The sequence below is a fragment of the Lissotriton helveticus genome, chromosome 5_1 (assembly GCF_964261635.1).
Source record: "Lissotriton helveticus chromosome 5_1, aLisHel1.1, whole genome shotgun sequence".
Taxonomy (NCBI): domain Eukaryota; kingdom Metazoa; phylum Chordata; class Amphibia; order Caudata; family Salamandridae; genus Lissotriton; species Lissotriton helveticus.
Genome location: NC_136065.1, coordinates 1,808,461,846 through 1,808,484,036, shown reverse-complemented (window position 1 = coordinate 1,808,484,036; position 22,191 = coordinate 1,808,461,846).

The following is a 22,191-nucleotide window of genomic DNA, read 5'->3' as shown; positions in this document are numbered from 1 at the left end:
TGAGCAAAGAGATGCAAAATAACACTAATATACCGGAACAAGTAGATTCACCTAAGAAATTAGATACACATACACATGGGAAAACAGTTAGCCTTAAGCAACCTGGAGTAAATTTAGAAGCACCAGATGAGGTAGATTTACACTATAAAAGAGCTAGAAATAGAACTAATTTGAATGTATTTGCTAATTTGTTATACACTATGTAGAAGCTATGGAGATCAGTGATTATTATGTGTGCATGAAGTTGCCCACATCAGTAGCTGAAGGGGTGACATACCATCATTTACCCCTGACATATGGTATTTCATGTAGCATTTTAGCTAGTCTGATTTATAGAACTGGAAAATTGCAATATTGCTAGTCCAATTCTGAGGTAATATTTTCTCAAGTTCCTTTACGTAGAAATTTGAATCGTATTTCAAGTACTAGAGATTCTACACACTTCATGGGTGATTATTTTCTAACAGTAGGATCAATAGATATAGCTGAAGCACACAAAGAAAATCTAACATGTACATTACACGACAAAGAAAAGATTTTTCTAGATTTAGTAGAGAAAAGGAGACAGGATTTCCATAGAAAAGCCTCTGATAAGAAACGAAAGATTCCTAAAGGGGCCGAAAACAAAGAGTTTACCTCTAATGGCAAGACTAAAGCTGCTATGTTGCTGTAGTTAAAAAAGAAAGGGTAACTCTGTCCCCATAGCGAGAAAACAGACTATTATAACAATATATTCATTGGTTCCAGTGAGTGTGAACATAATTTCAAAGTAATTGGGGGTTGGGTTTCAAAGATGGAACCAAACAAGTTTTTCCTGGAATTTACTTCAATTGTGGGAACAAAGCATACTTTAAATTGCCTGATCATTGGTATGGGAGTTGCTATTTTGGAATAATATTCCCAAAGGTATACCATGTAAAGAAAATCACTGAAAGCAATGAAGAAACTAATGAACTAACATTTAGTAAAAGAGCAACATTTGCTGAGATTGTAGGTGATATATTTAGTGCAATAATACCTTCAGTGGGAGTGGTTCTGCACACTCAAAGAATTTGCAAATTGTCAACAGTGGTGGATCGCTTATCGACTGACACTGCTAGTGGATTTTTGATGATCAATACTAAATTAGTTGCGGTAAGATCAATGGTTTTACAAAATCAACTTGCTCTTGATATATTATTGGCAAAAGAGGGCGGAGTCTGTAGAGTGCTGAAAAGGCACAACATTGTTGCACTTACATTCCAGACGAAAGTGTTGCAATTGGAAAATATGCAAGAAACACTACACATTTGAGAGAAGAATTGAAACCACTGGAGGTTGACAGTGCATGGAAGAGACTAATTAGTGGTCTCTCTTCTATAGGTAGTTGGAAAAAGTTTTCTAGGTAGAATACTGATGTCAATGGTGGGAGTAGCCCTACTGATCTTAGGGATAATAATTTGTTGTAAATGCTGCAAGCATAAAAAGACATATTCAGTAAATAAGAAAGGAAAGAAAAGAAATATTGATGAAATTGTGTTAGAAGAGTTGAATGGGAATCTCTATAAAAAAATGAAAAATCTCCAAATGAATAATGAGAAAATCCCAAGCAAGGTGTTTGAAGAGATTGAGTTGGGAAAGTGTTAAAAGTTGGCATCTGTTTCTGTAATTTGTGATGACATAAAATATCATCAAAGAGGGGATTGATGGAGCAAGGTTTCGTACGTAAAGAGACTTGCTCGGCTTCAGTCCTCTGAAAATAACATAATACATTAATAAACATGTTTCGTATTACTAATAATGCACCACACAACATTTCTAGTATCTAGGGGAAGCTTGTCAATGTGCTTTTTACTAACAGTAACTCGAGTGACCTAAAATGGGCGCCGCAATGTGGGAACTTTTCTGCGCATGCGTCTGTCACACTCACGTGACATGACATACTCTGCTTTGGTGAGAAATATTTGCTTTTGCGCACTAGCATTAAAGATGGCTGTTCTGTGTTTCACATGCTAATGCTTGCACTGCTGCTTGTACTAAACCCTGTTCGTTCTGCCTAATCACTGCCGCTATAGTTAAAATAAAGTAATGGGAATAGAGTAGAGATAAGTGGTATACATTGCATTCATTTATTCTTTGTTCTAAAACTGTTTTTCCTTGACTTTGCTACTAGCTCGTATTTGGGCCTGGTGTTACCTCGCTGCACGTCATTTTAAAGAACTGCGCCTGCGCAGAAGAACCCAAGAGTCCTCAAGTCATGGCATTGAACAGGTGCCAGCAACAGACTTGTCTGTGAAACTCATGAGAACTCCACCCTTTGACCTCTCAAAAGGAAGTTCGGATGGACCGAGAAGTTATACATTGTATTTGTTATTGAAACAACCATTGTCGGGTGGAATAAAAGTGCATGGGAATAAAATTATGAGAGGGAACATTAATTTGAATATTTGAATGAAATGATCTCATAACTGGTATGGTGTGATGACCTCTCCTCGCTTTTGACCAATCAAAGGGAGGGAACACATGAACTTCCAACATTGGGGGGTGGTACATTGCCCTGAAAAATTGTATATATAAGGTAGGCTTAGCTAGTTAGATTGTCCGACTTGTCCGAATAGCTGACCTGTCACTGACCCAACGCATTCAATAGGCGATCAAGAGCAGAGGTGCTGGCGGAGCACTCTGTCAGAAGAATCAATAACCCAATCGGGGTTCTGGGAAGCAATTCGATAACTCAATCGGTGTCTGACTGTTAGCTGCAAAGAGGGGTGTGATGCTGATGTTGCACTTAGCTGTGTGTGCCGGTCCTGACCTACGGTGGTCCGTCCTGATCCAATTTGGTCCGTACTGGTCCTGATTCTGGTCTGCACATGTCCTGTCCTGTTGGCACTGAACTATCGGGGGTCCTGTCCTTTATCTCAGCCCGTGGCCAGGGTTGGTCTTCACACCATTCTAGGTAACTATAAATCTGTGTCGGTATGTCATTGTACTGTTTCCTTTTCTTACCCTTCCTATGTTTCAATGCTTGAAGAAAGTCTCATAATATTTTCACCTCATCTTGCTTAGATTATTTTCTTCCTAATTGAACAAGCTATAATTGAATTGGTATGGACTCTGACAATTAAGAATTCACATAGATAAAGTGTTTAAACCTTTCCCGAGTCTGTGGTTATTTTATGAATGCAAATGTTTATTTACTGCCTATTATGCTAACACCCTTGATCCCTTAGGACTCTAGGTACCGGTGACTAGGATTGGTAAGTCAATGGTATAGGTCATAAAAGGTTAATTAAAATTCTGATTAGCGTAGGTTTACCTGTTCAAAGTGTGTATGTTTTTATGGGCCCAGGTGAGTATGGTAAAACAAGCAGGTGAGCCCGTGCTCTATCATTGGGGATCCACACAAATGATGGGCTAGAGCAGTGGACTCACTCAAACGAGGAGCGAAGGACTCTGAAAAGTTTTAAAAAACCAGAAGGGAATTGCAAAAAAACAATAAGGAAGTACCAGTAGTACCACACATGAAAAACACTATGAATTCTCGCAAATGAATAAATATAGACGTGCCCTGAAGAAAGAAATGACAGGTTAAACACTCCATGGTGTCCCAAAGTGCTGAGCCGCTTGGAGCAGAAGTCACCTGTTTCACTGGAAGCACCGTCAAGATAAAACAGGTTAATTACCTCCTGTCTGTTTCCCTAGAACAGTCCTTATATTTCAGAGAAGTTTCAGAGAAGTTCTCTGCTCCAGACAAGTTATTCTCTAGCTGACAAAAATATTTCCTCCAACATGGCTGCTGTTTACTCAGCAGTCCAAAAAGGAAAGATCTAATACTGCTGGTTGTATACCAAGGCTTACAATAGGAGGAAACGCAAATGATCAATTCTCCCTGGGAGGTAAAGGAGGGATTCAGGACTGTATTGAAGAAGACCTGGAGTTGGAGTAATGAAGATTACCCTAAGTAACATGGCCTTTACTAGCATGAAGGAAGTCAATCGGAACAACGCAATTGAGTGTGCAGTGGTATATCTCTGGAGTGCAACCATCACTGTCAGAAGCAGACATTAGTTTAAACCTCCACTTGCACTACACGAGGGAAGGGGTTAAGAGAGGGTTTAAGGTCAAGGGGTGGGCAGGTGGGAGATGACGCTAGCCAATAATACGTGATACCCCAAATGAATCAATCCCCCATATATTAATTTTTAAAATTACATTCTTGGACTCACCGTGAAAAAACTGAATCACAAACCATAAAGGTGTGGTAATTCACACTTTAAGTTACTTGCTAAATATTTACAAAAGAAGCAAACCACTCTCTGTCTTTTTTTGACATTGATAACATACTCTTGATTAACTAGTCTCAGTGAAACATGGACCTGCTGGCAACAGCAACACTGGCAATTAGTGTTCGGAATGCAAGAGCATAGCAACATGAAAAGCCCAACAACAATTCCAGCTCTACAATTAAGAATAGACATTTGTGAAGAAATTGCAGCATAGAATCGAATTAATAACAAAAGGTGCATTTGTAAAGCGCGCGTTCACCCAAGGGTATCTTGGAGCTGAAAAACAGATGTTTATTGTTATCAAACTCATGGTAATGTCTATTTTGGCCTCCACTTCAAGCACCTCCCGCCTCTTGGTGAAACTCAGATGGATTCAATGATCTGCCACTTGATATTATTCTCATTATGTTAAAAATCACCTAAGTGGGCTCGAGTGGCGCATCAGGGACCTTGCACAGGAACTATTATATTCTGGTTTTAACGTTTTGTGAGGTTTGGCCAATGTTAATAAGGAAACCATGTGCTGTAAAGAACATTTTTTAAATCGCAGTTAGAAAAGAAGGCATGAAGTGTGGATAATTATATTTTGCTTAAAATGTTTGTGTTCTCAGTAAAGGTGCTGGCACTGTGGTTGCTACATTTAAAGTGACCAAATACAGGGAATAAGTCCCAAAAATTTGACATCAGGTGTCTAGCAATGTATCAATATATGGAGTAACAATAACACAGTCGCATTATCTCGGCCAATTCTTGTGGGAAATGGGAAAATAAGACATTCAAAACACAAAAGAAGAAAGGAGAACCAGAAAATAGATGACCATTAAATTAATATTCACATTTCAAGTAGAACTAGAAAGGCTTTCTGTATTTGATAATTTGGCACCATTATAGATAAGCGCTAGCCTTTCCTATTACATTTCAGAACTTTTCGAAGACTTGATTCGCTATTAATAAAAGCATTCCTTCATTCTGCCTTTTTTAGGTTGCTTAAGACTACTCTTTCCTTCTGTTTTGGAGCTTTATACCTTTATGCTACAAATGCAACAATTGGAACTCTCTGACTGACTACACTCGGTTAAATGCATCCTTCAGAATTAATTGCTATACTATGTCTGTTTAACTTCAATATAAACCTTGGTTTCTTCATTTAAAAGGGCAGAAACACAATTATTAGCCAGCATTTCCCACAAAGAGCCCACATGGGCTCCTTGGTATTGCTATAACTGAGGACCTTAAAACTTAACGTGTCAATGAAGAACTGGAAATAGCTCTTGCTCCAAAACTCAACTTTTCTGACATACAAAGTTTCCCTGCTGTAAGGGAAATAGTAGAGATGCATAAGTAAAATAGAAGGTGGTGCACATATAGATTGTCAGTCCTACACATATCTATTAATTCAATTTTCTTTAGCTCATGTCTTCTACAGTTTTCTTCATTTCCACCTTGTAGAACTTCAGTCTCAAAATAGAGTCACTAAATTTTGGAGAAAAGCCTACATTTAGATCACATGATGTAATGGACGGTTCTTTATATTTGGACACTAAAGCAGTAGTTTAAAAAAAGTAAATTGACGCATTCAGGCAATATACCTAGACCCAGGCAATTCTCCTTTATGAGTATATTTGTATTGCCACCCTTCTGGTAGATTGCTGATCAGTGCACTCAAAGCAATGAACCACTATTTCTCTAGGGGTTTAGAATCGTTATATGATAACATTATAAAATGCAGAGGTCCACTTAGACCTCATTTATATTTTTGGCCTCTTTCTCATTTATGATTACCAAACCATTCCACCAATGTTCCAAGATAAACAATTAATGCTATTCATTGAATTTACTGGCAGTCGTTAGTCCCAGCTAATGTCTCTTCTCCATGCATGCTTTGTAGATTTCTACTTAAGTGCTATGTCTTAGTTTTAGATTTACGTGTTTAATTGATGCCAATTGACGACACAACAGATGGACTAATACCATTGACAACTGATATCAACCCAGTAATGTCCACTCACATGTATGTACAACGTTTCTAGCTATTAGTCATCCAAGACATTATTTCTGTTCAGCATATCTCTCTGGATAAATCCTCCAGCATGGCCAGGACCTCCTGGAGCCAGCTCAGAAAAGAAAGAGGGGGAGGAGCTCTGAGTAAGGGAGGATAGAGGGGAGGATAGAGAATGTTAGGCAACGTTTCAACAGTTGCACATTACTCTGTAGGACGATGGAATCAAATCCTTCAGCAGATGGTAATAAGAATGAGTCAACATTTCTTCAATGCACCCAATGGCCCTTCAAATGGAGAGGCATTTAGAAAACCATTAGAATACTCGTTACAACTTTAGGTAGGGAACATCCTCAGAGTCAGCAGTCCAGGGCTCCAGGAAGTCCCAGGCAGCTCTCAGTTTGGAGAAAAGGTGCTCCCTTCCCTTCTGTTTTCCATGTATCTTTACTGAATACCAAAAGAAAGATTCACGACCTCTGGATGGCAACTCCTTATAATTGCGTGTAGCACTTGCTTATGTAGTTGCACTGTGCAGATAAGCTCTGGGTAAATATGGATAGTATTCCCATATAGGGTCTGTTAATTTTTCCATACTACTACTCTAATCAGGCAGTCATGCTGGTCAGGATCCACTCATTCTGTTAAAAAGGTGCACCCATTACATTGTGCACCCATGATACCTTTGGTGAGCCAACGTATTGCTCAAATCACACTCACAGACACGAAGGGATCCACCCGAAGATCTCCTCATTTACGACTTCCTGCACAGCCACTCAGATATATCCTACTGCAGGACAGCATGACATACCCAGGATTGTAATCTAACATGATTTAGCTATATTCTCCAATGAATTAACTGTAGCAACTGGCCGAGTTATCAGACTGTTTATGACCTCAAAGTTCAAGCCTAGATTTATGTTATGTTATGTTAAGCTATTAAAGTTTAATATATTTTTAATCATTTATTGTAATATAAATGGTTTTTATTACTAATCCTTTTTAAATGAATTGTTAATGAATTGTGTTTTTATTCTAATGTGCTTTTATGATATTTGACATATCAAAATAAAGCTTTGATGATGACATGACCTTCTGCAAAGCCGGAAATGGCGCTAGATACTGGCTCATTACAAATGGAGTTGTTATGTTATATTATGCTATGTTAATCCTTTTGTAGAGCATGCTGTTCCCTAAACAGGTGTCCCTGAATCAAGTACTGCCAAAAGAAAATAAGAAAAGAGAACACCACAGGAACCAAGACCAACTATTGCATATAGAACCAGGTTTTTAAAGTCCTTTTAAAGGTTACCATATCACATTATTAAAGGAGTTTGAATTTGTCTCTATTTTAGTTTTCCTTTTCAAATAGGCATCTTTTCAGAATATTGTTTGGAAAATATTTTTCACTACCACGTGAAAAAAAGCAAAGCAAACATTTATTATGGTTTGACGTTGTTCTGAAGTACACACTGTTAGTTTCAAGGACACATAGTAGAACGCAATGTTCTTGCTTTATTTTGTGCTTGTAGGAGACGACTCTTTTAACCAGACTACGTAAAGATGTTTTTCTGCATCTCTGAATAGAATAAGACATAGCTGGTGTTTCATTATTTAAACAGCGTCCATTTAGAATTAGGTGAGAGGCACTTCACATCGGAGTTATCATGGAAGGTGCGGAGAGCTGTGAATGAGATGCCACTACCCAGGCCTCGACATTCATCCTAAGAAAGAAGGCCGATATTCGTAGGATTGTCAGATCATTCCAATGCTGCCTGGCAGAAGGGTACCCCCACCATGCTTTCGCTAGTGTAGGGATATTAGTGATAGATCGGAGTAATATTAGGAACAAATAACACGGTTGAATTGTTTGTGTTTTTCACCATTCTAATGCTTATACCAATGATATGTCTCATCAGTCTAATAATCAAAGTTCACGTTTTACTTATGAGGATTAGATCGTTCAATAAAAATTTGAAAATGTATGAGTGTCTCTACTCTTTGTGAAATCTTGGGCATGCAACAGTGATGAATGAAAGGGTTAGATCTGTTTTCATGAATTCCTTGGGAATAAGAGAGGTCATGTTCAAGGTTTGAGACAGCATCATTAACTCTGGAGGTTTAGGAGTTTAGATGCAGTACTGTGAGCTAGTCAAACCAACATTTACTGATGTTATATGAAGACTCAGAGGCATATTTACAAGCCCCTATTGCCACAGAAATGGGACCTTTTTCGACGTTCTTGTGGCAATGTGGGCTTTGCTTTATGTACAAGGCAGTGTTAGGCCCATTTAATGAGGCTTAAAGCTGCCTTGTAAATAAGGCACCCTTTCATGCTATACTTAGCATGAAAGGGGAGGGCAAAGAGTGTTGCGGTGGACGTTCCGCTGCAACACCAATTGATTTTGATGTTGCCCCATATTTACAAGGGTGGCGTAAATATGGGGCAGCGCCAAAACTAAAGCATCTGGTCTTAACATGGCTCAACGAGGAGAAATGATTTATTTCTCCTAGTTTTTGCTGTTACTATGTGTGCTGCAATGTGCAGCACACATAGAAACAGCAGAATGCCATGCATGATTGTTTATGTGCAGGAAGGTGTCCCTTCCTGCACATAAACAATAATTTCCACAACCCAGGCACTCTTGCACTATGGTGCAAGGGAGCTTGTGGTGGCGCTAGGTAGCTTTAATTAGCGCCAGTGCAGGAGAAAACGCAGGGCTGCACCGTATTGTTGTAAATGCGGTGCAGCCCTGCATTTTAAAAGTGGCGGAGCGTGGCGTTAAGCCAAGAAGGCTAACGCCAGGCTCTGTCACTTTTCTTGTGAATATACCCCAAAGTCCCGATATTATGGAGTTTTGTTGATCCAATAGACACTCCTACTAAATTAGCAGGAACCGTGTAATATGGCACCACACACGTTTTATGTTTTTGAACTATCTAATGGTTCTCCTGAGTAGGTTGCTTAGTTTCTTGAGTGTGCCCAATGATCCTTTATTGCCTTTATACATAGACAACCATGGTAATAAGGGTTTATTCTCCTCAGGAATAATAGGCACAGGCCATTGTAACAACAATCTGGCAGCAGCATTTTGAATTTGTTGTAGCCAATTCAAGAAGCCAACAGGGGAGCCCAAGAACAGATAATTACTGTAGTCCAGTGGATCGAAGATAATCAACTGTGCCACCAGACACCACGCAGAAGCCTGGATAATGGGAAAGATTGTACACAGTACACGTATCTATATATGACATGTAGCCAAAGGCTTATTAACATGGTTAGTTAAAGATAATTTTTCATTTATTGGAAATCCAAGATTGTGGACTGACTCAGCAGTATAAGGAGATGAATTACATTTAGTCAGCTAAAAGTCAGATTCTAGGACCTGTGAAGGACTGTTGTTCATAGAGCACAGAATTTCCATCTTGTCCGCAATTATTTTTTGTGAATTTTAGGACAGCCAAGAAGTGACACTGTTCATCCATTGAGTCAGAAGGATGATGCACAGAATAATCTATGGAGATGACCAGTTAAGTGTCATCTGCATAATTCATGAATTTAACCCCATGTTATCTAATAACCTAGGTGAAGGTGCGAGTAGAAACATGCGTGATGAACGGTTTTTCCCAGTGCAATTAGAAACATGGAAGATGAGCCACCTGACAATTGTCCTCTAGATAAGATCTATACCTTTGCAAAGCAAAGCCATTGATGCCTGCGATAGTCAACCTGGAGAGCAGAATTGTGTGGGACACCATGTTGAATGAGGCAGAAAGGTCAAGTAAGACAAGAACAGCTAACATTCCCAGGCCATATTGGATACAAACTAACCCAGACTCAGTTCCATGAGAAGGGCAAAAACCTGATTATACAGAATGTAACAGATGGTATCAATCAGTAAAACCTGAAATCTGCCTATCAGCAAATTTTTCCATTATTTGGACTTGAAAAAGCAGTCAAGATATTGGACGAGAGTTACTTAAAATACATTAATTACTACCAACACCCTTTTCCCACTCATCAGACACAGCCGCCTCTGCTAGAGATCATTTGTAAATTTCCATCACATGGACTGCCAAAGACTGCCAAAGAAGAGGACATTTCTTATGGATCCTAGGGGAAATTGGATACAACAGTGAGCCTGAGGTAATTGAATTAGCTAGTTACATGAACACTTCTGGATTTAACATCTCAAATGCAGACAGGTAAGGAGTACCATTGGGGCATGCATCAACACCTGTAGCAGCTTGTTGCAAACTGCCACAGATTTAAAAAAAATCTCTTCAAACAAATTAGATAGCTTGTCACAGAGCTGATGTGTGTGGTCAAACATCTGTCTGGGTACCACAGCATGGACAAAGTGTAAACTTCAGTAAATATCTCCATGGAGGAATTGCAAGCACACTGAGTTGTGTTATAAAAGTATTCTGCCTTATTAATTATTAATTGTTTTTTAAATGTTCTAAATGCAGCTTTGAACTCCAATTTGAACTCAAGGGAGTATGGAATCTGCCAAAGTTTGTAAATATTTTTACAACCAGCGTTACCAGTCTTTCATGGAGGCATTCTACCATGGGGCTAAGGAGTTGTCAGAGAGTTTTGTGCACTTATATTTTTGTACATCATTAACAACATGCAGAATATATTTTCACACTCAATTAATTACACATCGTTCTAGTACCGTTGCTTTTGATTCAAATTCTCTATGCTGTGTAAAAGTACGTTGTTCTATTCTTTGCTAACCAGTCCTCAATTTAGGCATAAATGCTATTGCGCCCAAAATGGAAGTCACCCTTGTCACTCATGTCTTTACCCTGCGCGTCTCACTGCCTGCTGTTTCTGCAGCACTTAATCAAGCAGATTATTATTTTTTTATTTACATTGTTGTTGTCCCTCTGACACTATTTCTTCTAGATCTTTACAATACATCACTGTGCCCTATTCATTCATATAACTCGTTGTTGTTCATCTATTTAGTTTGTTCTAGCATTTCCGGATGACATTAGCATAGAGGGGGCAGAATAATAATAATAATCATTTTTTTCTTTTAACCCCGAGTGTGTAACCATTAAATAGCCAAAGTGATTGAGGGCTTTACATCTATTTCCCCGCAGATGTGATTCTTGAATAAGAACTATATCAGGGAAGTGTCTCTTTAGGTGTTGTTGTATTAATGTATGTTTCATTTTGTTGCCCAGCCCATTAACGTTCCAGGTCCAGACCTGTACCTTAGCAGGGTCACCCATCATCTCGGAAACACACCCACCCTATCAGAAAGACCATTGTCCCTGATGTGACACCTGGAGCAATCCCAAATAAATGGTGAATATGATGGCCTCGAGCAAACTTCCCATCCCCACAGGTTCCCCCAAGCTCCAAAAACATAACCATCCAAAAAAACAACTCCCCCCTCCCTGCCGCCCTGCCAGTTGAGTCCCCAACATCCCACCGTGTAAACTCGCAGAGTGCCTGTCGCCCGATAACTCAGATAAAAACATTTGTGTGGAACCATGAACTTGCAGTCAGTGGGAAGAGGTATATATCTAGTTTCGAACTGTACCCTCCCACGCTATGGGTATCTTGTTTTTTAAAATTAATTTTTATTTGCATTTGTAACACAAAGGAAGAAAAGAAGAAAACAATGAAATTCGGCAAGACAATCAGTAATCACCATGTGGTCTACAGGCCATAGTGCTACAACCCGCCATCACCAATACAACATATGTCGGGTGGAGTCAATAGCAGTACATTACACTATTATTATGTTTGGTCAACAAATAACATCACATGTTCAGATACTTGTGTAATCATGTGCAGTGGGATCCCAGACTCGTGCTTCGGGGGGGCCTATATACCAGATGTGTCCGTTTAAAAATTTAACTCCACAGTATTTAGCCAGTCTACAAACGGCTCCCAAAATCCCCTGGGGCGGGATCTCGCTGGCAGCTGTTCCCAATATGTCTTCAATCATGTTTTACAATGTGTAACACTTGTTATCCAATTTTTCGTGGTTGGCGGTCGAGTTGCTCTCCAATGAATGGCGACTTGGCGTTTAGCCATGATTAGCAACATCACAGTTAGCCTCTTGCATTTGGGCGGGATATCAGTGCTGTCCCCAAGCAATAGCGCCAGAGGCGTGCAAGGTAGCTTATGTCCAGTAATGGCCTGTATGCAATGTAATGTGCATAGCCAGAGATTGTCGACTGGTCAGCAATGCCATGCCATGCCATGTGTAGGAAATTAGCTTGTGTGTATGCTATGAGCATCTAGTTAGCACCTCATGTAACAGTTCACCTACACACCTCAGACCCCGGAGCCCCATAGATGACATTGAGCGTCCTTCATCTGTGCGTTATTTGAGTCAATAAGAAGACCAAAATCGTCAGTCCCTGCTGCCCACCACATCAAAGCCATGCCGCCTGCCACCCCAGAATCAAGGACCCAAAGGAGGGGTGGACTCAAGGCCTACTGTCAGACCCACCAATGTTGGAACTGTCTCAAAGTCACTCAGCCGTCTTCTGCTCTCTGCCACCAGTGGTCTGCCCCCTCATCGAGTTCAGTGAATTCCTCATCCCGGTGCGATACCGAACGATGCTGTCTCCCCTTTCGACCAACAGTTCGCCACCCTTCCAACCAGTCACTGGAATCCGCTGGCGCATCAAAAAAGTAGGCTTTCTCGCCTTCTAGGATTTTGAGTCTGGCCGGGAAAAGCATCATGGATTTCACACCCTGGTCTCAAAGGGCCTTCTTTACCCCATCGAAACAGCGCCGCTGGCGTTGAACTCAAAGCGTGAAAACTGGAAAAAAAGCGGATTGGTGGCGTTTTCCAGCTGGAGATCTCCATGGGTACGTGCCGCTTGTAGGCTAGCATCCCTATCCTGGAAATTCAGGATGTGGGCAATAATCGTGCGGGGAGGAGGCCCCTGTTTGGGCTTACCCCTAAGGCCCTGTTTACCTGTTCAACAGAAAAAAGGTTTGATAGGCGTTTGGGCTTCTAGTGGTTCTGCACCAGGTCTTCTATGAACCAGTCCATGGAGAGCCCTACATCCCCTCCAACACCCCCACTATGCGTATATTGTTACGTCTAGCATGACCTTGCTGCCGAGCGTAGATGACGGCTTGGTTCTTGGTGAGGGCGGCAACTTGTTCCTCCAGTTTCTTGGTCTTAGACTAAAGGCCCCCAATCCCCGTCTCCGTTGCAGAAACCTTTTCTGACATTTTCCTGAAGTCCGCTCGTAGGAGGTTTACTTCTTCAGTCACTGAGTCTAATTTTGTCTCAAGGGTACAGCGGAAATACCCAATGGCCCTCATGATGTCCTTCAGAAAAGGGTCCGGGCCGCTGTCTTCATGGTCGTCCTGCTGGCAACCACCCATCGCCCTGTCTTCACGACCCACAGCGACAGTGTATTTCTCTATTTGGTTGTTTTGGCTCCAACCCACTGTCCCCTTGCCGCCCATGGCAGATCGTGGATGATGGCGCAGCAGCGCACCTGCTATTGGGAGAGATTTGTCAGGACCTGTGCAGATGGTAGAGGCCACTCCACGAGCACTGTCGCAGGATAAACAGATTGCAGCCAGGACCAGATGGGCCCGTCACTCACTGTGGGCTGTGGCCACCCCGACTCTGTCTCTGACCAAGGGTAACAAACAGCTGTCCAAGGCCAAGAGTTATTCTGTCTCGTGGCATCCACCAGAAGGGCCCACCAACATGCAGCTGCTCGCCACCTAGGAATGTGGTCAGGTGGGCTGGTATGTTGCTGTGACTGTACCCACCAGCTTGTACACTACAATTAAGGCAATGCAGTCAAAGTTCTTTATTCCCCCTTTGGAGTGGGGTGCGTGCCCAGGTATTTAGGGTCGTAGGCTCAGTAGGAGAGGCCCAAGTGCCCTCCCAGCATCACAGGTACGGCGCGCTGGCAACTGCCGCCACTGAACGGCCGATGGGGGAGGCGGCGATCACCAGTACAGTCCCGCTTTTGGCTCCGTGCAACGTGGGGCCTGGGCTACACGCCCGCTTGCGCGCAGGCAATCGGGGAGGACTAGCGAGCTCCGCTCACGGGTTCACTGCAGGCGCCATTTTAATTTTCATCCGCCCCAGACCTCCACTCGCTGTTTAAAGCGCTCTCGACCGCACCGCACCGCTCAGCCGCCTGTCCCTGCCGCGGGTCGCCGCCACACTCCGGTTTCATTGAATGTTCTCTGTTGCTCTGTTGGTGCACGGATTATAACGGATGTAGGGGTTTATTCCCAGACTGCTACCGCAGCTCGATTAAGAAGCCGCCATCTTCCGCGGCTGCAAGCCACGCCCCGCCCAGAATAATTATTAATGTAGGTGGATAGTGATTGGGTGTTAAGGCAATATGGCGTTTAAATTTACTGTGCTCTGATTTGCTGAGGAAATGATACATTTGCCCACATCATGGTGTTTCTGTTGTTATGTTATGTTAATTAAATTCAATATAGCGCACAACTCACCCCAAAAGGCTTCTCAGCGCTTCCAGCAGACACAAGCAGAAGTGAGTTCAGTTAAAATAAGCATGTTTTCAGCAATTTCCTAAATTTATAATAATAGGTAAAAAGACTAACGTGAAGAGGTAAGTTGTTCCAATAAACCGGAGCCAAATAGAAAAAAGGCTCTGCCACTGCATCTAGTCAGAAGGATGCGGGGTACGATCAACAATGCTTTGTCCATAGACCTTAGATTTCTGGTAGGTAGATCGATATTAGGTTTCTGCCAAATATATCTGGGGCCTTTACCCCTTAAAGAGTTGCAGGTGATGCAACATATTTTAAAAGTGCTTCTCTGCCTTATTGGTAGCCAGTGTAATGCTTTCAACAATGGGGCCGAAGGGGTGCCTGACAGAAGGTTGAGAACAAGCCTTGCCGCAGTATTTTGCACTGCTTGTAATTTTGCTAAAGCATCTCATTTGCTGCAGCCAGTAAAGTGTTACCATAGTCTAGTCTACTAACTACTAGGGTCTGGACTTGTGTTCTTCTAGCCAAGATAGGAAGGTATGATAAGGCTCTTTCTAGTAGGTGCATTAAAGTAGTAGCCAAGATCTGCACTTTCATAGACAGTGCTGGTCCTTTAACTTCATATGCAGAAATAATATTTAAAAAAACTCAATTTTGTGATTCAGCCAGAAGATTTTCCTCTTCTACTAGGGATGCTGTCTGTTACTCTCTCGTTTTTGCTGCCCACTTAGGATTTAGAATAATGAATTTCTGATTTTGCATACTCTGTATTTCCTTTTTCCTTGACAGCCTTCATGGCATTGACTCTGTAAAGTTTTACTTTTGTAATAAAACGCTAAAATGTTTCCTTCGATATAGAATTTAGGGCCAGATGTAGGTAGCCCAATACCGGTCGGAAACGACCGAAAATACAGATTTTCGGCCGTTTCCGACCAGTATTGAGCATTTGGGATGTAGGGGATAGAAAATCGTCCGAATTGGTAAAGTTACCGAATCGGTAAACATTCGGAAACGGAAAATTTACAGAATCGGTAAATTTACCGATTCGGTAAAGTTACAGAATCGGTAAACATTCCGATTCGGAAAATGTACCGAATCCGTAATTTTACCGAATCGGTAAATTTACCGAATCGGTAAATATACCGATTCGGTCGATAAGAAGTGGTAAAATTGAATATTGAGATGTAGGTAAGCTCTTAAATACCGAATTTGCTTGAAATTCGGTATTTAAGAGTCTGTATTTACCATGGATTGAAATCAGGTGGTAACCGGGTGCAGCCTATAAAAAAGGACCCAAAATGCAATACTTTTTTCACAATGGCGGCATTCTATGTCATTGCGAGACGGCTACGGCTACAGGAGGAAGGAGAGAGGGAATGGCAGAGATAGGAGCAGGTCTACAGACAGAGGATCACCTTGTTCATGCTCACAGAGGCAGAGATACTCCAGAGGTACAGGTTGGACCCAGACATCATCTTGGACCTCATCAGGGACTTCCAACCACTGTTGGAGCACACTACCCCAAGGGCACACGCTATTCCACCCCACGTGCAGGTGCTGTGCAGCCTACACCAGCTTGCATCTGGGAGTTACCAGAGTGTGGTTGCTGCGGTAGGTGGGGTGACCCAGAGCAGCCTGTCACGCTTTTTCAGAAAATTTCTGGACGCCATGTTGCAGAGAATGCATTTATACATCAGCTTCCCTGCAACGCACGCTGAACTGGTCAGGACCAAGACTGACTTTTATCAGATGGCGCATTTTCAAAATGTCATTGGCTGCATTGATGGTACCCACATCCCAATATGCCCACCTGCTGCCAGAGAGTACATTTATAGAAACAGGAAATCCACACACACCATAAATGTACAGGTAATCTGTGATTCCAAATTCATCATCACGGACATAGTTGCCAAGTTTCCCGGGAGTACCCACGACTCCTACATCTTTCAGAACAGTGGCATCTACTCACGGCTGACAGCGGGGGAATTTGGCGAAGGCTACTTGCTAGGTAATGAAAAACAAAGGGGAGAGCAAGGTATTTAGTTCACAAAGTGAACGGGGGAATACTCCTATACCCCTGGGTATATCAATAGAGAACAAAACAAGGATTACCACCCAAGTGGAATTGTCAGTTCCTAATGGGGTGCAGGCTGATGCAAAAGGGGGAGAGCTCTCTTTTTGTTAAAAAACCCCTCACTCACCACCTAGTGGTGACATGCTTCATCATCGGGGTCCACCCTAATGACCTAGCGTCATCATGGTGTGATACAACACCTGATTACAGTGGAGCTGGTTGTGAGTGAGGATGCGTGAAGGAAAAAGGTAAGTGTGTTAAAAATTGTCCTGGTTTAACTTAGGAAAATAAAGTTTTAATTTATAAGCAACTGGACAATGTTAAAATCAAAAGTGCGAGATAAAGTGAGGGTAATTATGAGCCCATGTATCTCTATGTGTTGTGAGGTCTACATGTTTCAACCATAACGGTGTAGGTTCACCAGGGTTTCTTCAGGACCGATGCCCTGAGAGTGGATGGTATGCGTCCCCTAAAAGGCGCACCCTGTCCTACTCTCTGGGACCACAATAAGTGACAAAAAATATATGTCTGTGGTATAGGCTTAAACCCGGGTGGGTAAGCGTGAAAAATCAAAATACCTGTAAAGGAAATTGAGGACTATTGTCAGATAATTGGTCTTGTACAAGCCTGTAACGTAGTGCAGTGTCTCACATTCGTGTCTGCTTGCTGATGATCCCATTAGGACAGGTACCTTTTGCTAGTATTAAAGGTACTGCTTCTCAGTGGGGTGATGTGGAAGTGCCTGGGCCATATTATAAGCGGTATAATGCTAGCCACATCTTGCACACATAGCTGATTCTACGTGCGTCAATATCTATTAAATACACGCGCCTATCATACAGTTTATGTGGCGTGATAAAGTCTCGCATACGTATTGTGCGGGCAAAATTATTTTTAGCGTGCATGAACTGCCATACTCAACATGCTTCACTCATTCCGGACTCACATACAAAAAAACATTTAGGACACACAAGGGTTAGGTATTAAGCTTACTCGTATTAGGGTATTAGGATACCTCATAGGGCGGGGAGAGGTTATCCTCGTTGAAAGAACGTATTCTGAAACAGAGCTGGGTAGAACGTTTCATGAATAACGTGCGATTAGAAAATATGGCTGAGAAAAACGGGACCAGGCGCAAAGGTCTGTGCGGCCCATGGGTCCCGAAGCAAAGGTTACTTACAGTTCTGTAGCGAGGTGACTGGCCGTATACCTACTGCGGTCCTCCGCCCTGTTACAGTTAGACCGGGGCTCGGGGGCCGGAATGTAAGCAATCTGCTTCCGCATTGGGCGGGGTTGTCTGCCGGTCACGTGGGGCGGCGCTGGAAGCGTCAGTGTCGGAACTACATGGACGGTGGCTGCAGATGCCCAATCACGCCCTGCAATGGAGGGTTTCGATTCCCGCTGTGGGAGTCGACAGAGGGAAAGAATAAAATTTGATTGAAGTGGTAGCTAATTTATACTTACTGCCAGGTTCAAAATTGTAGAACTCTCGTGCATAGGACAGGGGTGGAGAGCCACATTAAAGGGTGAAAAGGCCAATATGTGCCATGTAATTAAAGTGGTGGTTGGATAGCGCTACTTCAAGGTTCAAAAAATGTAGAGCCATGGAGAATAGGCTATTCCAATATTTAGGGGTGGTAATCGGTCACAGCAGAAGGAGTTGTGGGGTGGCTTGGTCGTCACTGCCGGTTGGCGATGATCTGATGAAACACCGCTTGGTGTTCCATGGTCAAGGGTTCTTAATACGGGCAAATAGTCTCAGACAGTGCTAAGCATTTGGGACTGGATGGGTGGAGCTGGTTCTCGGTGAGGAAGCCTGTCTGGACCTGTGAGTGATAAAAAGGGTTAGTTTCTCGTGTCATTTAAAACAATCCTAGAGAATAACAATTGGCAGCATCAGACACCAGCATCTTTCATTCTTCAATGCGCCACTCTAGCATTAAAAAGGAACTACTTTGAATATGAAGGATCTTTGTTTCTCCAAATCGGTGGGACCTCCATGGGCAGTGTTTTTGCCCCAAGCGTGGCTGGACTATACGTCCATGACTTTGAAGAGAAATTCATCCGAGCTGAGACTAACCCCTTCATTGACCACATTAAATTCTGGCAACGCTACATTGACGACGTCCTAGCCATCTGGCAAGGACCAGAGGAAATGAGTAGGAAATACCGATTCGGTAAATACCGAATCAGTATTTACCGAATCGGTATTTCCCATTCATTCCTATGGGCCTTTTGGCCCATAGGAATGAGTAGGAAATACCGATTCGGTAAATACCGATTCGGTAAATACCGATTCGGTAAATTCCGAAAGTCCGATTCCGAATTTTTCCTACATCTCATTTACCGATTCATGAATACCGAATCGGTAAAATTCGGTATTTAAGAATCGGTAAATTAGATTTACCTACATCTGGCCCTTAGTTATTAAGTGGGCTGACCACTTACCCAATTGACCGTGTTTCTAACGTTGAATGTATTGGGAGATGCCTTAACGTGGGGACATTTTGTGCCAAGAAATTGAGGTGTAACACAGTCTCTGATCTCGTAAAAGTGGGCATTTTGATTGAAGGTGAGTTTTGGGTGTTTGAAATTTCAGAGTACCCCACGCCCACAGGGTGAGCACAGTAGTGATGTATGTGCTTTAAGGGAAAAGCTTTATTACTAGTGTGTTGTATCCATACATGATAATTCTGATGCTCAACGTTCACTGGGCTGGCATCTTTAAACCTTAAGATGGACACGAGGCACTCAACCGTCTTACTAGGTGAGAGTTTGGCTCAGGGACCAACCCGGGCTTGCTAGTTCTCAACAGCTTTCAAATTAACAGCTTTGCTCTGTCCCTTATTCTTGAAATAAATCATGAAATGGTTGTCCAGACCTGGTGAGGCAAAAATTAGATCCAATATGTGGCTATCTTTATGTATGTATAGCCTGTCACACTCTTGCGAAAGATCCAAGGCTTCACGATTCTTGACAAGATGCACCACCTCTGCATTATTATTTATTCAAGCCCAGATCTTAAAGTTGCCTAGTAGCAAAAAGACTCCATTAGATAAGAGAACATTTTTGAATTTGATCCCGGAGGGCTATAGCATGATACACTACCTATAAAGGCCAAGGCCGACAAGGCAATGGAAAAGCCTAACAGTTCTGCCGAAGAACATGGGCTCTGGCTCAGTTTTAACTCATGGAGTCATGTACTCCCGACTCCACTCCAATTGACTTACTTCTGTCTCTGTCCCCCCCCCATGTTTAACCTCCTCCAGGATACTTCCAGGAGGTATTATTTTTTTAATAACCTGCCGCAAAATATTTTTTTAATAACCTGCCGCGATTTCTGGAGCTTTGTCAGCATGGGCATCAACAATAGTGTTCTTTGAGGATGAAAGGTGAAGTACCACTTTCCTGGTGTTCTTTGCTGACGAGATCTCCCGTTCCATGTTCGGTTTCTGCCTGAATTTATTTTAGGACATGGTAGAGATTCAAACAACTCTCCCTGTCAGTCCTGGAAATGTGCAAAACAAATGCTGCATCCTCTTTGGCTAAGATGTGCTCACACGACCTTAAAGTTCATGTATGAGGTGATTGACAGTTTCTAGATGATGTGGCCGCTACCTTTGCAATTCTGTGTGGCCACTTCAAACCTGCAGTTGCGGTTCCTCAGCTATGGCCGAGGAGCGTTACCCCACTGATTTCAAGCAGTGCGAGAAGCAGAAACATAAAATGATAATAACTTTCGGTAATTCTCATTTTATGTTTGAGCTGCCTTGCGGGCCGGCGGGGCTGCTCTGCTCTCGGAGCAGGGCAGAGGAGGAGTGGTTTGCCCAATCCTAAATGTGCAATGACTGTTTGGTCGGCCCTCTGGGGCCGTCCAAACAAGTCATGCACACTTTCCCTGTTCTCCATGCAAGCTGCATTACAGCCTGCATGGAGAACATGCCCAGACCCTCATTCCCAGGTTGAGCATCAAACCAGGATGCTCAAAACCAATCACAATGGTGCATTGCAGGGTTGTTATTGGTCAGTGGGGCCTGGCTGAGCTTCCTGTTCCTCGAGGAGAGCAGGAGCAGAGACGCAGGACCTGGCGGCAAAGTAAGTTAAATAATTTTTATTTTTTATTATGCACACTGCCTCCCGCAATCGTGACCCCCCATACCCCCTACGTGACCCTTCTTAATCCCCTGCACTCGCCCCCCCACCCGCGAGCCATGCCAGCGGCCACTGCTATCTTGCTGACAACAGTGCAGATGCATGCACCAGTGCCACTTCCACAAGAGTTATAACACAGGAGGTACCTTAAGGGTTATTTTCAAGGTCATCTGGCAGAAGAATCAGTGCCTATATTAAGCACTAGCAGCCCGTCCCGACGTTGTCCGGGTATGAAATAGAATGTGTGTAATGTGTGTATTTGGCAAGGGCAATTTATTTTAAAATCTCGCGGTAGACAACATTTTTTGTTTCATTAGAATAGGGACGGAGAAGGCCTAGCTGCAGCCCTGGTTGATGTTAGCAGGCGCGTGTAATTGGTGTAGTGATCCGCCGCCTGAGCCCGGCTACAGCCCTGGTTGATGTTAGCAGGCGCGTGTAATGTCGTTGAATGAGAGCGTTATCAGCCGCGGGTAAATCCGTTTATTAAGAGAGAGTTGAGTGACAAAGAGTAGGAGAGGCTGCAGGAATTGTCCCCGCAGACATGCTCATTTGCGTGTTTCCCCACTTGAGGCCCAGGTGCAGGCCTGTTTGATGTTAGCAGGCGCGTGTTCCCCCACTTGAGGCCCAGCTGCAGCCCTGGTTGATGTTACCAGGCGCGTGTAATTAGTGTGCTGATCCGCCGCCTGAGCCCGGAAAGAGCCCTGGTTGATGGTAGCAGGCGCGTGTAATTTCGTTGAATGAGAGAGTTCAGTAACAGCGCGCCCAGCACACGGCCACACCAGACGATCTTCTGATTAATGTACGACCCACATGGCATGAAGGGCGTAACGTAGCACATGCCCCCAGCGTTTCTCATGCCCCCAGCTTGCCCCTTGATGTGGCGCTATTGCGTTCACATGGCATTAATGCTGGACACACGCCCCCAGCGTTTCTCACGCCCCCAGCGTGTCATGCCCCCAGCGTGCCCCTTGATGCATCGCAGCAACGTAATTGGCGCTTATATGTACGAATCACATGGCATGAAGGGCGGACACACGCCCCCAGTGTTTGTCACGCCTCCAGCGTTTGTCAAGCCCCCAGCGTTTGTCACACCCCCAGTACACGCCCACAGCCCACAATGTGATGGCCGTACCACACGCCCCCAGCGTTAGTCACGCCCCCAGCCCACGCCCACAGCACAACGCAGACACGCCCACAAGGGACTACTTTGCTTGCACGGTTCTTTTAC